Source organism: Callithrix jacchus, chromosome 18 (assembly GCF_049354715.1).
Source record: "Callithrix jacchus isolate 240 chromosome 18, calJac240_pri, whole genome shotgun sequence".
NCBI lineage: Eukaryota > Metazoa > Chordata > Mammalia > Primates > Cebidae > Callithrix > Callithrix jacchus.
In genome coordinates, this window is record NC_133519.1 from 8986710 (window position 1) to 9003305 (window position 16596).

At 50.9% G+C, this 16596-nt stretch overlaps 2 pseudogenes; both read right to left on the reverse strand.

Annotated features, from left to right (window-relative positions):
• Positions 1-381: 381 nt before the first annotated feature.
• Positions 382-5604, reverse strand: LOC128930075 (G1/S-specific cyclin-D1 pseudogene; annotated as a pseudogene).
• An 8197-nt stretch (positions 5605-13801) lies between these two features.
• Positions 13802-16247, reverse strand: LOC100397138 (DNA-directed RNA polymerase III subunit RPC5 pseudogene; annotated as a pseudogene).
• Between the last annotated feature and the right edge of the window lie 349 nt (positions 16248-16596).

Below are 16596 nucleotides of genomic sequence, written 5' to 3' on the forward strand. Positions count from 1 at the left end.
TGAACAGCTCTGTGTGGATCTGTCTAGTTCTCTGCTCAGCACTCGCAGTTGTCCTTGCATAGACATTGATGACTTTTGTCAGGGGAGGGGTTGATGGATCGGCCTTTTCATCATTATATAGTGTCCCTCTCTGCCTCTGATTAGTTTCTTTGTTCTGAAATATACTATATATGGCATTAACATAGCCAGTCTTGCATTCCTTTGGCTAACGTTTGCATGATATATCTTTTTCCATCTTTTTGATTTCCACTTGCCTGTAGCATCATATTTGAAGATAGTCTCTGTGTGGCCAGGAGGCAGTTGGGTCGTGTCCATTAACCTACTTTGCACATCTGTATCTTTTAATCAGTGTACTCAGGCCATGATCTTTACTGTGATGACTGGTGTGGGGGGGCTTCGGTCTGCCATTTTATTTTTCCTTCTCTGCGCATTCCCTCTGGTTTCATTTTCTGGGTATGCTTTCATTTCCTTACCTTCCTGTGGGGACTTGAACATCTCTGAGGATTAAGTTTTACTTTCTCCACAGTGTTTTTGAGTATATCTGTTTGTATAGCCCTCTTAGTTTTTCCAGGTATATATATTTATTTGTCTGTGCATCTCTATCTTACCACACAGTATACTGATGTCATTGTTTTGCCAGTTCAAATGAACGATAGACAAGTTACCTCCCTTTTAGGTCTCTTTACCCTCCCAGTTTATAATGGTTTCAAACATTTTCTTTATGGAGAGATAGAACCACAGTGAATGGTGCTATGATTTTTTTCTGAAACCATCAAGCATAGTTTAGAAAACTCAACAGAAGGAAGGCCTATTTTGCTTGCCCTTCCTTCCTTCCTTTCTTTTCCTTGCTTCCTTCCTTTTTCTTTCTTTCATTCATTCTATATCCCAAGGTTCCTTCTTTAATCATTTCATTTTCTTTCTGTCTAAAGAACTTCCTTTAACCTTTCTTTTAAAGTGAGAGATTCCCTTAGCTTTTCTTACCTTGAAACTGTTTTGATCTTTTCCTTAATCCTTGAACGCTATTTCTGCTGGAGAAAGGCGTCTGGGCTGACAAACGTTTTCTTTCATGGCATGAAAAGCATTGCACAGCTTCTCTCTGCCTCCATGGTTTCTGATGAAAAGTCCATCGTCCCTGGAATTGCTTTTCCTTTCTAGGTGAGGTGTCACCTTTCTCTGTTGCTGTCAAGGTGTTTTCTTTGCCTTTAGTTTCCAACATTTCACTCTTTCATGTGTCTGGTCATAGACCTCTTTTGGTTTTATCCTGTTTGGGGTTCTTACAGCTTCTTGAGCCTGTAGGTTTATGTCTCTTGCCAAATATGGGAAGCTGTCAGCCATTTGCTTCCTTTTGGGTGGGGGGTGGTTACCAGTTTTATTTCTAGACTTTTATGTTTGTCTCTTGTCTTCTGCTGGAAACATGCCGGTTACATGTGGGTGCTGGGAAGCGCCATGGTGCAACCAGAAACAGACCCAGCTGCCCGCTGCCCAGACCCTCAGACGTGTGCCTCACAGGACAGACTCTGCAGTGCCCCGTCCACCTGCCACCAGCCTTTGGCCTCTCAACACACACACATCTAGGATTCATGCCCTCACCCCATCATGACGGACAAAGTGTCCCTCAAGGGCCCTGCGTGGTTCAGATAGACGCTGCAGCCAGGATGGCTGAGGTAAGCGTGAGCCGTGTTCCGGAGGGGTGGGGTGGGATGGGCGTGTGCCTGCGATGGCCTCGGAGCACAGGATGACCCTGCCAGGGCAGGGCTCTAGCCATGCAGGCCTGGTGAGTGGGGGTGCAAATTCTTTTGGTTCTGCAGCTTGCTAGGTGACTCGGGCACACAGCATTGTGAGCTAGCTTCATCTAGATTTGGAGTCTTTTTAAATCAGCACTGTGCTGTAATTAACAAAACAATAACAAACAGAACACTAGTACATAACAGGTTAAACACACCCAAAACTTGAACAAATTCCAGAAGATATTCCAATCATCCCGAAGCAGAGTCCTACGGGCGCAGCACCATGGCGGCACGTAAGACACACTTGTTACAATAATAATAATACTTATGCAACTTCCATAGCTACACGCAAAGAATGACACAGCTGTAAAAACTACGAGGACGCTACAATCCGATGAAGAGCCCAGTATCACAGGCGCAGGGAAGAGAAGATGAACACAGCCCGGTCTCTGGGGACACCGGTGCAGGATTGCGCCCACGTGTCTGCGTGCGGAAGCAGACAGAACCTACCAGCTGGGTCCACCATGGCTAAGTGAAGCATGAGGAACCTTTTTGGAATAGAGCAGTAATCACATTAAGTCAAAATTGAACACATAAATAAAAATACAGAAAAGGCATCCGTAATACAGTGTTCTAAGAGAAAATTAAAACTAGTACATGGCAGTATATGACATTGTAAAACAAAAAACAGATCCTCCAGTAGCAGCCAACCATGTGAAAGAGATACAGAGAAGCGATGTGAATGTTTCCAAACTGTGCCTGGAAGTCAAAGGTAGCAGCGCAGAAAGAAAACGGAGCTGCAGCCTGTCCCTGGCGTGGGCACCGACCGGCTGGTCAGGAGCCTCCTCCCCACTCCTCCCACCCATCTTCCTTCACACATCAGCCTCCACCCTCTGGCCACCACCCTTCCTAAATAGGCCAGTTGCGGTGGTTCAAGCCTGTAATCCCAGCACTTTGGGAGGCCGAGGCAGGTGGATCACAAGGTTAAGAGATCGAGACCATCCTGGTCAACATGGTGAAACCCCATCTCTACTAAAAATAAAAAAAACTAGCTGGGCATGGTGGCGCTGCCTGCAATCCCAGCTACTCGGGAGGCTGAGGCAGGAGAATTGCCTGAACCCAGGAGGCGGAGGTTGCGGTGAGCCGAGATCGCGCCATTGCACTCCAGCCTGGGTAACAAGAGCGAAACTCCGTCTCAAAAACAAAAAAAACTTCCTATTTTTTAATAAAATGTACAAGAATTCCATAGCCAAGATGTGCAAATTGTCTATTTTGTCGCCAAGTATTTTCTAAAGGAAGGGGCAAGGGATAAGAAGATCTAGGAACTGAACTTATGTTAAGTACCCGAATTTTCCTTGTGACACATTTTCAATCAGATGACTGTGGAAAACCCCAAACAGGCTGAGTTAATGTCCGTGTGTGGTCTTCCTCCAGACTGTTTTTCTCACCTATAAAAGGACTAGCTTTAAAACACACTGTACTATACCTGCAATATCAAAGGCAGAAGGGGTGTGTGTGTGTGTTTGTGTGTGTGTGTGTGTGTGTGTGTGTAAATCAAGGGGAGATTGCATTGCTTTATAAATCATACTGGCCTTATGAACATCCTCTGCAATAAATATACTTTTTTAGCCTTAACTATAAATTATATATTTTAGTGTTTAAAAGCCTTCTGGTGTGAAACATCTCAGATAACGCTTAAGCCACCTGCTCTCTAGGTAACCTAGGTCCCTACTTTCAAACCCCAGTTGGCACCAAAGGATTCCTAAACTTCAACGTCTTTAAGAGACAGAGAGAGAAAAAAAAAAAAAAGGAAAGGAACTTATCATCCTGGCGATGTGAGAATGCAAACCTTTTTCTTCCTGACGGGCACGCAGCCTCCCAAACACTCACCTCCGCTGCCACCACGGTGGCCTGCACCTGCCTCGCAGTCCTACTCACACACAAGTACACGGATATTCCCAAACCATTCCATTAGAAACCTGCTCTCCCTCCCCACACACAAATACAGCGCTCTTTCCTACAACTATTGGACTGAAAGTGCTTGGAAATGGAATGGTTTTAGAATGCAGAGAAGAAAGAAAACCACCAAGTAGCTGTGGATCGAACCTGGACGTCAGCTGGCTGCAGGGCCGCTGGGTAGAAAACCAGCACCTCCTAAACAGGTCCCTACAAAAACAGGAAGAGTATAAAAATAGAATATATTATGTCACTATTTCGTCTTCTCTTTCCAGTAGCGTATTGTAGGAGTGGGACAGGTGGCCTTTCCCGAACCCGCCATGCTGGCTGGTGCCTGACAAACCTCCACTGTGGTGGCCACAGGTACAAAGGACACAAACATACGGGCACGCTATGCTACTGTGACCAAGAGGTGACTTCAGCCATGGATAAGGTGAAGCGGTTATACATCTACCTACGGAATATAATAACAAACAATGACTTGTAAAGTGAGTACATGCAGATGAGCAAGCAAGGTACAGAGAGGCCTACAACCGCACTACAGCTGTGCTCTTCAGGAAAAGCACAAGAATACCTTTTTCTACCTAAAACCTTCTTCTACTTTACAAATGGTTTGCTGAATTTTTCTATTTTTTTTAAAAATGTTTTTTATGCTTTTTTTTTTAACACGCAAAGAATCGAACCTAATCCTCTCCCGAGACCTCTCCTTTGTGTTAATACCTACCCTTACAACAGAGAAACAAGTACATTAATATAAAAACTAGTTGATTATTGGGGCATAAAGTCCTCTATTTTTGTAGCACGACTCTCCTGTCCCCAGCCGCTCAGGCTTACGAAATACTATTTTTTCTCTCTCTCTTTTAAAGACAGTTTTTGGGTAATCTTTTTCTTCTGCTCAAGTCAGAGATGGAAGGGAGAAAGAGCAAAGGGAAAAAACCAACAAGGAGAATGAAGCTTTCCCTTCTGGTATCAAAGTGCCCCGGAGAGGAGGGGTTGTCCGGGAGCACCTGGGGCCGGCGCCCTCAGATGTCCACGTCCTGCACGTCGGTGGGTGTGCAGGCCAGGTCCACTTCCCCCTCCTCCTCTTCCTCCTCCTCAGAGGCCTTGGGGTCCTGGTTCTGCTGGGCCTGGCGCAGGCTCGACTCCAGCAGGCCTTCGATCTGCTCCTGGCAGGCCCTGAGGCAGTCCGGGTCACACTTGATCACTCTGGAGAGGAAGCAGGTGAGGCGGTAGTAGGACAGGAAGTGGTTGGGGCTCCCCAGGTTCAGGCCTTGCACTGCGGCCACCACGGTTCCCGCCGCCACCATGGAGGGCGGATAGGAAATGAACTTCACATCTGTGGCGCAGAGGGCAACGAAGGTCTGCGCGTGTTTGCCGATGATCTGTTTGTTCTCCTCCGCCTCTGGCATTTTGGAGAGGAAGTGTTCGATGAAATCGTGCGGGGTCATGGCGGCCAGGTTCCACTTGAGCATGTTCACCAGGAGCGGCTCCATTTGCAGCAGCTCCTCGGGTTGGATGGAGTTGTCGGTGTAGATGCACAGCTTCTCGGCCGTCAGGGGGATGGTCTCCTTCATCTTAGAGGCGAGGAACATGCAGGTGGCCCCCAGCAGCTGCAGGCGGCTCTTTTTCACTGGCTCCAGCGACAGGAAGCGGTCCTGGTAGTTCATGGCCAGCGGGAAGACCTCCTCCTCGCACTCTGCTCCTCGCAGACCTCCAGCATCCAGGTGGCCACGATCTTCCGCCTGGACTGCAGGACCTCCTTCTGCACACATTTGAAGTAGGACACGGAGGGTGCGCAGGTCTCCTCCTCCTTCAGCATGGCCCGCAGCACCCGGTGGTTGAGGAGGTTGGCATCGGGGTAGGCGCGGCGGATGGCCTCCACTTCGCAGCACAGGAGCTGGTGTTCCATGGCTGGGGCTCTGCCTGGACAGCTGGGGAGGGCTGTGGGTTCCGGCTGCGTCCGCGCTCGGCTCTGCTCCTGCTGCCCCGCGCTCCCTCGCTCTCTTCTGCCCCTCGCCGGAGTGCGCGGACACTGCTGCTCGCGGCTACTGCGCCGAAAGCCCTCTGGAGGCTCCAGGACTTTGCAACTTCAACGAAACTCCCCTGTAGTCCGGGTGACGTTACTGTTGTTAAGCAGAGATCAAAGCCGGGCAGAGAATGGGAGCGGGAGGGGGCGGGGGAGGGCGCAGGGGGAGGGGGCGCGGGCGCCAAATGCCGGGAGCAGCGAGGAGCAGAACCCAAAAGCCATCCCGGAGGCGCCGCGCCTGCCCTGAGGCGGAGTTGCCCCCGTAGTCCGGTTTTCATAGAAATGCAAATCGCCCCGCTGCAGCCTTTCTTCCTGCCAGAAAAGAGGGGTGCAAGGGGCCCGGTCCGACTCCAATGGGTCCCCGGGATTTGGGGGTGGGGTGGAGGTGGCTCTGCAGTAGGGGACAACTGGGAAGCCTGACCGGCCACAGGCAGCCTAGGAACACCACGAGGAGGGGGGACTCTGGGGCGCGGCGACACCCCATATCCAAGCCGGCAGAACCGGCGCATTTCCAAGAACGCTACGAGGGCACCCACGAGAGGACAGACGGCCAAAGAATCTCAGCGTCTGCATCTTCTTTCATTTTCATTAACTCGTGTAAATTTCAAGAACTATTTAGCAGCCAGGGACGGAGGACAGGGCACACCACCCAGTGCGCTTTTGGTTTCGGCGCACAGGGGGGTTGTGCAAATGCCCAAGGGAGTAACCCTAAACATTTAAGAGATTTCAGCTTAGCACGCGCTCGCTCAAAAACAAAATAAAATAAACGCCCAAAAGTTCCAGCCGCAGCCCAAGATGGTGGCCAGCATTTCCTTCATCTTGTCCTTCTAGCCTGGAGACTCTTCGGGCTGTCTTCCTACCTTGACCAGTCCATCCTCGCACCCTTTGGGGGTGCATCCCCAAATGCACCCCCTCCCTTCCGGTGCCGGCAATTTAACCGGGCCAAACACATTCTGAAAGGACAGCTGAGGAACAGTGATCTCCGTCCTGACTCGTTTTTTAATTAAAAAAGGAATTAAATTGCTGGAAATATTAGTCGCCTCTGCCTGGCACAAGACCGCCGGAAGGTTCCTAATTGGTTTTGTTGAAGGTGTAGACGTCCCTTCACCTTTATAATTTGCCCTGGGTCTGCACTGCTGAGCGTGAGGGGGCTGGCAAGGGCGGGCATAATACAGGACAATGATCAGTTAAACAAATGAGTGTACTGATCTGATTTTTAACAAAATCCATAGGCGTCCGTGGTTATAGGAGAAGGTCCCCAATATTATCGCAAACTTCAGCAAATGTGAATTAAAATACATGGTGGTTTTTTTTAAATTACAGGTTTTGCCTCTTTGGTACATTAGAAAAAAAGGACATTTTACTGCGTTAACTTTTGTTTTGTTTTGGTTTACAATACCTGCCCCTAATTAAGAAAACTGTTCATTTACTTCCTTCTGAATATAGTTTAGTGTCATCAAACCACCGTATCCTCTTAGCAGTAAAAGCTCAAAGAAAACTGATAGAAAAATCCCCTCCCCTTAGCCAGGGTGCTCACAGTAAGATTCGACCCCCTCCCACCCCTACCTTTCAGGGCGAATTCCTCCCGCGCCCCACCTCCCCCACCCGGAAATAGGATTACTAATATTTCGGGTTCTGGGGGGTAATTACCCCTAGACTGCGCAAGGGGAGCGGTAGGTGGCCCCAGCAGGGAGCACCCACCGGCGTGCCTCCCCACTCCCCGGGCACCCACAATCGCGTCGGCTCCAGTATAGCCGAGCCTCGGAGCATCCGCCCGCGCACGAGGGCGGCCCAGCTGCTTTTTCATTCATAAAATCCCTACCCAGCGGCCGCCTGGATGATTTATGGGGCCCCGAGCTATCACCCGGCGTCTCCCATCCCGGGGGGCTAGGGGTCCCGAGCCCCGCGTGCGCCCTGGCCCAGCCGGAGGCGCGAAGCGGCTCCATTTGCTTCTTTAAGGATGTTTTCAGCCTTGTCTTTTTCCTCTTCCCCTTTCTGCCACTGATAACAACAGGGACGTGAGACCTTTTGAGGTTGTTTCACAGACAATCCCAACACCTCTCTCATTTCACTGCCAGGGTGTGTTTGCTGTCTATTTCATTCAACAATTACAAACTGGGAGGGTAAAGAGATTTTTCTGTTTCTTGGTAAGATAAATGATTTTCCGTTGAAACTTGGACTTGAGGTATTATGTTATCAGACTCTCAATCTTATTGAAACCTTCTATTTTAACTACCTTTTTCTGACTCTGCTTCTGCAGAAGGGGACTGGTGCCATCTCATTGCAGCCAGGTGTGTGTAGAAATAGAGGTTTCTCACCTGACTGACCTCTGTTGACACCCTGAGTGGGGAAGCAGCCCACTTCTCCTCCACCCTAGATGTATGTCCTCATGTCCTACGCGAGACACAGAGGAGCGGAGGGTAAAGTTAGTCTCGCTCTGCCTTTCCATTACTTTCCATGAGAGGACGTGTTGGATAGAAGAAAGCTGCTGGCGGCTTAAGCTTTTTTATAATGCAAGAGACAATCCCCGGTAGGGACTCGAACCACACACTTCTGGAGTTGAAAGCAAGCACACCTGCCGACCACACCACAGACAGTGGCGTTGCAGTCCGGCCTCTCCGTGCAGAGCAGGCGCCCATCCAGCGCTAGGCGGAGCCGCCTTGTGCAGAACGCTCCTGTAGACTCAAAGCCTCGGGAAACCGGAGACAGCATCTTGCCGCAAATGCTGAGACCCGTGCATGGGGTGATTCTGAAGCTGGAAGGGCAGCCCTGCCGGCGTCAAAGCCAGAGTCCCAGGAAACGCCCGGGTCCGCGACTCCCTGGGCCTGAGCCGCCTGGGCCCCACGGGAAGCAGAACGCCCGGGGGCTCCCGCGATGGCTCTTCCCCTTCTTGGCTCCGCCTTCACCCGACCCTCTACTGGCTTGGGCTCCCCTGGCTTCACTCGGCTTGGGCGGGTGGGGCGGGAGAGAAAAAGGGTGAAAAGTGGATTTTCAGAGAGGCGGTAGAGAACAGAGGAGGTGTGGACGAGGACAGCGAGGCCTCCCGGGAGAGGCGGCGCAGGGAGGCCCAGGCTGCAGTGGAGGAGATGAGAATTGCTCTTGTTACCTGTGAGGATTGCGAGGAAGGAGGGAAAAGCTGAGCCGGCAAGAACGGAAGAAAAGCGCGAGCACCCTGCGGCTGTCTGGGAACAAAGCCGCCTAATAATGGAAATCTGTTGATGTTAAAATTACTAGAGCAGGCCCAGGTGTCGCCGCTTGCCCTGTGGCTCGCCGTGATCGTATAGTGGTGAGTACTCTGCGTTGTGGCCGCAGCAACCTCTGTTCGAATCCGAGTCACGGCAGTGTCCTTCGTCTGAGCCAGCAGCTCTCTTTTGCGCTCCTCAAGCTCCCAGGGTGCGGACTGGGCGGGGCCCTCCAGTTTGCTGATTGAGCGGTGGAGGGAGGCGATGTTCGCTGACCCCACGAAGACAGCAGGTGGAGTAGGCACCAATGGAAAACTGTTGCCAGTGCCCTAAGCAGGTGTGAGCGGGAGCCAGAGGGGTGAAATGCTCAAACACGGCAGAGGCCGCGGCCAGAACCCGGGGAGTGAGAGGGCGCGGTGGCTGCGGAGGGGGAGCCGCTGCTGAAGGGAGGCCTGTGTTGTCGTGTGGGCGACTGTCGGAGGAATCTTTGGAGGAGAGTAGTTTGGAAGAATGGCGATGGACTTAACGGGCAGAGGAAGGTGGTGACTCTGAGCGTCCAGCCAGGGGACAGGAGGCTGTGCTGTCCCCCCTCTCCCCTTACCTGGCAGGGGACAGAACGTGGCAGGAAGGCCGTTCTCCCTGGACGAGGCTAGTCCACGGCGCTTCGGCTGCACTGACCCTGCAATTTCCCCACACCGGCCCTCCTAGGCCCTGGTGTTTGTGCCCCCGCGGCTGGGTTCCTGCACCCTCCTGACTTGCCTTGGCTCACCGCGGACGCGGACATCGCCCCAGAGATCCTTCGCCGTCCTCCTGGGGATCTTGAGGGCGCTTCCTTGCCGTTCTCACTGAAGCTCAACAACAGACAGATATAAGCTCTGTCTTTTACACGCTGAACTTGGATATTGACAAAAAAGTTCTGACCCAGAGCTTGGGTCTCCTCCGGGCCTGCACGTGACTCCGACTCCCCGCTTCCCGCCTCCAAGCTCAGCTCTTGGCTCAGGGATGGGCAACGCCCACCCAGGGTGGTGGAATCACTGCAGCCGCAGCCCCCTCGGACTGGCGGCCAGACACTAGCAGGAGACAGAACACAAGGCGTGCGTGGTGGGAAGCATGGGAGACGTCACTCTCCCATCAGGCGAGAAGGTCTTTGGAGACAAGACAGAAGGATGCACACCTTCCAGGAACAAGGCAGCCGCTCCTGAGGCCTGGCTTTGCACGGAAGCTCCTGGGTCCCGCGCGCCCTCTCCCTAACCGCTGCAGCCAGACCTGCTTCATACATCTCAGCCGGCTTCCTCTTCCGCCTCTGCCTCCTCTTCCTCCCCAGCTGTCCTTGGGACAGCAAGGCCCCCAGCCCAGGGGAAGACCTAGCCTCCTCTCCAGCACTTGAGAGGGAGTTGTATGCACATCCCCTAACCCTAGGATGACAGAGACCCTGAGGTGGAAAGACCCCCCGCTCCTGCCCCCTTGCTGCTTCTCTTGGCACAGCTAGTCCAGGGGGCTGGCTGAGGGCCCAGGACTCCTTGCTCCTGCTACAGGGCCTAGGCGTGGCTCAGGGAGCTGGCCACGTGGGCATCTCCCCCACTGCTCCTCAGGGAATGGGAGGCATTATCCTGTAGGACCCACTCTTACCCAGGAGAGACACTCGGGAAAAGCTCCTGCGGGAGCTGGGGCCCTGCAGCTTAACCACTTCGGGGTGAAGGTTGCGTCAGCCCTTCCTTCCTTCCTTCGGAGAGCCTTGGGGAGAGGAGAAATGCTCCAGGACAATAAGCTTTGCAGCATCTCAACAGAGTCCAGAGGAAACGAGGGCACCGTCTTCCCGGAAAAAGGCGACCCGAGGCGAGGCCTGTGGTCGGTCGCACGGAGGCCTGTGGCGCATGAGTGCCCTTTCTCCACGGAAGCTATCCAACCCGCTGTCTGCATCCCACCCGGGGAACTCCTCTTCCTCTCTGTCCTCCTACTGCAGCTCTTCTGTCCTGGTATAGCTTCAATGCCGATCTTCCTTTCGTGCCAGGGAACCTCTCACACTCGCCACGAGTTACTCATTTCCTTGGTTGTTCTGAACTTTAAATAAGGTAATTTATGTTACCTTAAGCATTTTTCCTTGTTAAAAATAGACAATACTGATTATTCAGATTATGTTACTGATGAAAATAATAACAGATAGCAATTATTGAACATTCATGGCATGCTTACATACGTGGTGTATTGAATATTTTATGCTAAAGGAACTTGAGAAAATATTTTATGCTGAAGGGATTTGAGAAAACAGCAGAAGCAGGAAGGTCACTGTCACCCTCCCCCTTCCCTTCTTCCCTGAAGCCCATCACAAGGCTCTCATGTGAGAGGTGCCTTCCCTGTACCCAGAGGAAATGTGTATCCTTGAGTCTGAAGACTCAGGGACACAGAGAAGAGCCTGAACACAGAGGCCTGTCCACGTTTTCCCATTTGTTACTGTTAGACCACACTTTTTTGTCTTATCATAGTGCTTCATGACTATTCACTCTTCATAAAACCTACTGCTAAAAAAACCCCTGAGGTTTGGTTGTTTCCATGAGCCTTCATTTCCTTTTGAAAGTGCTCCTGTCATGTGAAACTTACATTAAATCAATACCTATGTTCTTCTCCTGTTAGTCTGTCTTTTGCTGCAAGGGTCTCAGCAATGAACCTAGTTGATCAACTCCCAGTTCCTCCCAGATAGAAATATTTCTAAAGCTCATTTCCTGAATCTCCTTGAGGGTAAAACCTGCCAGAGACTGAGTGATGTTCCTGGCATCTCCCAGCCCAGGAGATCACTGCTGTGAGAGGATTGCTGCAGTCTCCCTGGGAGGGTGCACCGCCACTGGAAAGTATCACTGCTGTGACTTCAACCCAACCGGTTTTCATCACATCTGCTCTCTTTGTGCAGTGTTGCAGGCAAAACACAAGAGCTAACATGCACATGAGTAACATATGCACACCCATCACCTTGTGCCTGACATGCAAAGTGCCACATGTGAGGTACAGCTGAGTGTGCATACGTTTACTCATTGTGTCCTTACCTAAGGCAGAAGTCACACCACCATCTTTATCTTACAGATGAGAAAACAGATGCAGAAAGATGCTAATGAACCTGCCCAGAGTCACTCAGCCAGTGAAAGAGGATTTGAAAGCAGGAATTTGAAGTGAAGGCAGCCTGGCTCCAGAAGACATTCTCAGAACTACTGCATTTCTACTGCTCCTAAAAAAACCACCTTCTCAAAAACTATGACAGTGAGAAAAACCTGACATAGGAAAACTATGACTGTGAAAGATATCTGACTTAACTGACTGCATCTTGCTTCTAACCTCCAAGCTGCCCTTGTCCATTGCTGAGCATAGGCCAGGCTAATTAGGGGAGGAGTTTAGTTTCTAGTCTAAGTGTGAAAAAAAGATGATGGCCCCTTGCTGACACAAACCTCTTCCTTTTTTGGGGATCAGACATCCTTAGCAAAGCTAACAAATTAGGTTCAGGAAGCCATCCAGAAGCCACAAGAGTCCTAAGCTCCCCAACTGTGCCTGTAGATGACATCATTAGTGTCAAACCCAAGACTGGGGTTCAAGGTGTTTTTCTGACCCTGCCTTTTGATGGACTAGCTGGCACACACAGACCGGTAAACTGGCTTGTCTGGTCCTGTGGCCTCCACCCAGGGACTGACTCAGTGCAAATAAACAAGCTCTGAGTCTGTCATTTCATCCCCAACCCAACCAATCGGCTTTCCCCATTTCGTAGCCCCTTGCCTGCAAAACTACCCAAAAACAAAACAAAACAAAAGACAAAAAATAAAACCCTGCCTCTGAATTTTGGGGGAGGCAGATTTGAGTAATAATGAACCCTGTCCTGGTCACTTAGCTGCCTCTGTGTTTATTAAATCCTATCTCTACAGCAGAAAGCCTGCTGTTCTCAGCTCCATTGGCTTTTCTGGGCAATGGGCAAGAGAAACCTACCGGGCAGTTACACTAATAAAAGAGAAACACAAATGGCAAGTATGCTTGAAAAGAAATGTAAGCCCGTGTATTTGTTTTGAAGAAACACAAGAGAAGGAGGAATGACGACAGGCAGTACACTGTCTGAAATATTTTCACGATTCTCCTGCCTCCCCCATATCCTTCTTCTCACAAAAACTGCTCCCCAGAAACCTTCAACTTAAACATGATTCCTGCCACAACCGGGTTTGTCCTCCCTTCACATTTTCCTCTCACCTGCCCCACACCCCTTCTGTATCTAATCTGTTCGTTCACTTCCAGGTCATTGAGATTTTCCATTTAAAAATATTTTTTAAAACCATGAAGAAGTAGATAACTGGCCCTCCACATTCAACAACCTAAAATCAATTACTGTTAACATATGTACATATTTTTCTTCCAAATCATTTAAAAACTATTGTCTTTTTAAAAAATAATTATACATGCTAAGTATAGACTATACTAACAGTACAGAAAATGTAGAAATTGCTACAATTTTTGATTAGCTGAAGTTCAAGAATAACTTTTCCTAATGTAATGGAGTCGTGTCCTTCAGCTCTATCTACAGAGAGAATATATATGCTAGCTAGACTGTCCCCTCCAGGTCAAACAAAAGAAAAAAAAGAAGGGTGTATATATATATGTTATATGTAACATATGTATTCATAAGCATATATATATGCTCATAAAATTAAGCTTAGATTCTATTTTTATTTTACAAATATTCCATTTTACAGTGCATGAAGTTAACTGCAGACAAAGAGACAGAAACAGAAATGAAAGAATTCCTGAACTCCCTATCACAGATAGAGAGACACTTTTCTAAAGGAATCCTCTAAGACTAAACACACAATACATTAAGTAAAAGACATTAAGATTTGGAGAGTTTTATTGACTTTTCACAATCACGTTCATTAAGGTGTGAGTTGCATATGGTACAGTGCATCCCTTTCCAGTTTGATGACGTGTCTGTTACTCCAAAATGTTCTCTTGTGCCCTTTGCAGTCAGTCCCCCCCGCACTTCCTTGACCCCAGCAATCAATGATGTAGCTTCTGTCACTATACAGGTTAGTTTTACCTGTTCTAGAAATTCACCATGATGGCACCACACAGCATGCACTGTTTCAATCACTCAGCGTAATGTTTTTGAGATTATTCATGTGATCTCATGTTTCTGTAATATGTCTCATTTTATTGCCGGGTGGCTCGGGTAGTTGGGGTAGATGGCAGCGCATTCTGCTGACAGGTGAGACTGCGGTTGTGACCTGCGGGCCTCCTGAATATGAGGAAGGGCACCTGGGCGCCGGGAGAGCCGTTCCGCTCCACAAAGTAAGGGTGTTGTGTCGACCACGGAATGGGGACACTGAGAGCCCTAGAGCCCGCTTCCATCCCAAACAACAGAGCTAGTCTGTACAGTTTCTACTTTTTTGTCTGCAGTTAAGTTCATGAACTGTAAAACTCCTCCTCCTCGTCATCGTCCTCGCCCTCCTCCCTCACTGGCTCCTCCTTGATCCGCACACCCGGCTGGACCACAGGCGCCCGCAGCTGCTCCTTCCGCCGCTGCAGTTCCCGCTCCAGCAACGCGTGGTTCTGCCGGGCCTTGGTTTTGGCTACTTGGATCCGCTGGTCCCCAGAGACCAGCCCGGCAGGCCCTGATTGTGCATCCGGCTTCTTTGGCCTGGTTTCCTTTACAGGATTATAGACTTTTTCCAGTGTGGCCCGGATACCCGTCCACAGCAGGTGCTGCCGCTGGACCGCATCCCGGTGCTTTCTGATGAACTCCCCGTCCTAAGGCAGAATGAACTCCCAGCCGTTGTTGATCCTCACCACGGCCACGTGCTCCAGGAAGTCCTTCACGTCCCCGGTGCAGAGTTTGGTCACTGTTGCCACCTCGTTCCTAACCACCCAGCGGCTCTGCGTGAACTTCCACATAACGAAGTCTCAGCCGCCGCAGAGCACTCCGGCGGGCACGGGCACGCCGCTGTGACGGCTGGATAAGTCCTTGGAGCACAGGATGTCACGCTTCACCACCGGGCTCCCTTGGACCAACATCGCCACCTTCTGGATGCCGCGCAGAACAGCCACGGAATCGATGGCGGGGCCCAGGAGGCTCATCAAGTTGGCCAAAGGCATGGCCTTCACGTTCTTCATCAGGATCTTGATCTGACCGGCCAGGGGCAGCGTGCGCAGCGGGGCCATGGACAGGACGTTGCTGGAGGCCACGGGCTTGTCTTTCTCCTCCTCCTGGCTGGGCGGCATCAGCATCAACAGGTACTCACTGGGTGACTTGACAAGCTCTGTGTTCTCCTCCCCGCTCGAGCCTGGGCATAGCAGGTACTGGCGCTCGTGCTCAGAGCGGCTGTCCTTCAGGCCATAGTAATGCAGGTGGACCCAGGCCTCCTGCGCATGCTTCTTCTGCAGGAACTCATAGGACTGCACGCGGCGCTGGCGGGCCTGCTGTGACTCGGGCCGGGAGGACCCCACCGTGATCTGCTTAACATCGTCTTCCACCTCATCATGTGAAGAGTCCCCTGCTTCATCGCCTGCCTCCCTCTCCCGGTGCTTGGCGTCCACCTTATCCAGGTAGGAGAAGCTGGGCCGCAGCTGCAAAATGCCATGTGAAGGTGTCAGGTAGAGCTCACCTTGCCTGTAGAGTGCAGAGACGTAATGGGATGTGTTCCTGGTGGTCTGGGAAGAGCAGAAGGTCTGCTTGTCCATCAGCTTCGAGGAGTACGTGCTGGTCTCATCCACGCAGGCCCCGTCCACGTTCAGAGCAATCTGCTCCCCTTTGCTTCTGCTGCTTGGGCTTGATCTTGGCTGAGAGGTGTGGAATGTCATCGTAGGTCATCGAGGCTGGATGCACGGGATACTGAAACAGATACAGCTTTTCTGCCAGACTCTTGGCCAAGTACACGTGGATCTCCTGTATGACTGGGTCATCCTCTTCGTTGGCCATACTAGGGGAGAGCCAGCCTTGCAGTCCTTGAGCTCGATCTCTCCACGGGGGCCGCGAGGACGACTCTCCTGTCTTCGGTCTAGTACTAACTTGTGGGTTTCATTTCATTTTCATGGGATCCCCTCCAATTGGGAACCAGTGGATTCCTGTCCTTGAGGTCTCTGTGGACAGCGACTAGATGCTGCTTTTGTCCCAAATCCTGACACCTCTCTCCAGGGAATTGCCTCCCTTAGCCTCCTGAATCAGCCAGTATTTAGATTTGAGCCTGGGATCCCAGCCTCTGTGGAGACCATGGGTTCCCCATTCCAGGCCAGCTCTCCCACAGTGAACGGAGAGGAGCTGAGCAGCTGGGAGGGGCAAGTCCAGGACCCTGGGCATCCTCCTGCTTCCTGCCCAGACTCTGCTCCAAGGAGACTTATGACCAGATCAGATGGAAACTCTCTTGTTCTCTTCTAATCAACATAAAAACTTAGACAATAGTTCTGGGGGACCTTCCTAGCTTGAAAATGTTGTGGCCAAATCTCTCCAGTTTTGAAACTGTCCAAGGTTACCAAGTGTTTTGAGCCTTGGGAAAGGCGGGGAAAGAGCAGACAGGAGAAATGAGACAAGGAGTTCAGGAGGAGAAAGGGTGTGTGAGGGCCAGGATTCACCCTGACAGTTCAGTGACTGCTTCCTGCCACCCAGATTCCCACCGTGCCACCTTCCTTCAGGTGGTTTCCATCTCTTATTGATGGCCTAAGAACTTGGCTCTATGAAAGGCCCCACCCT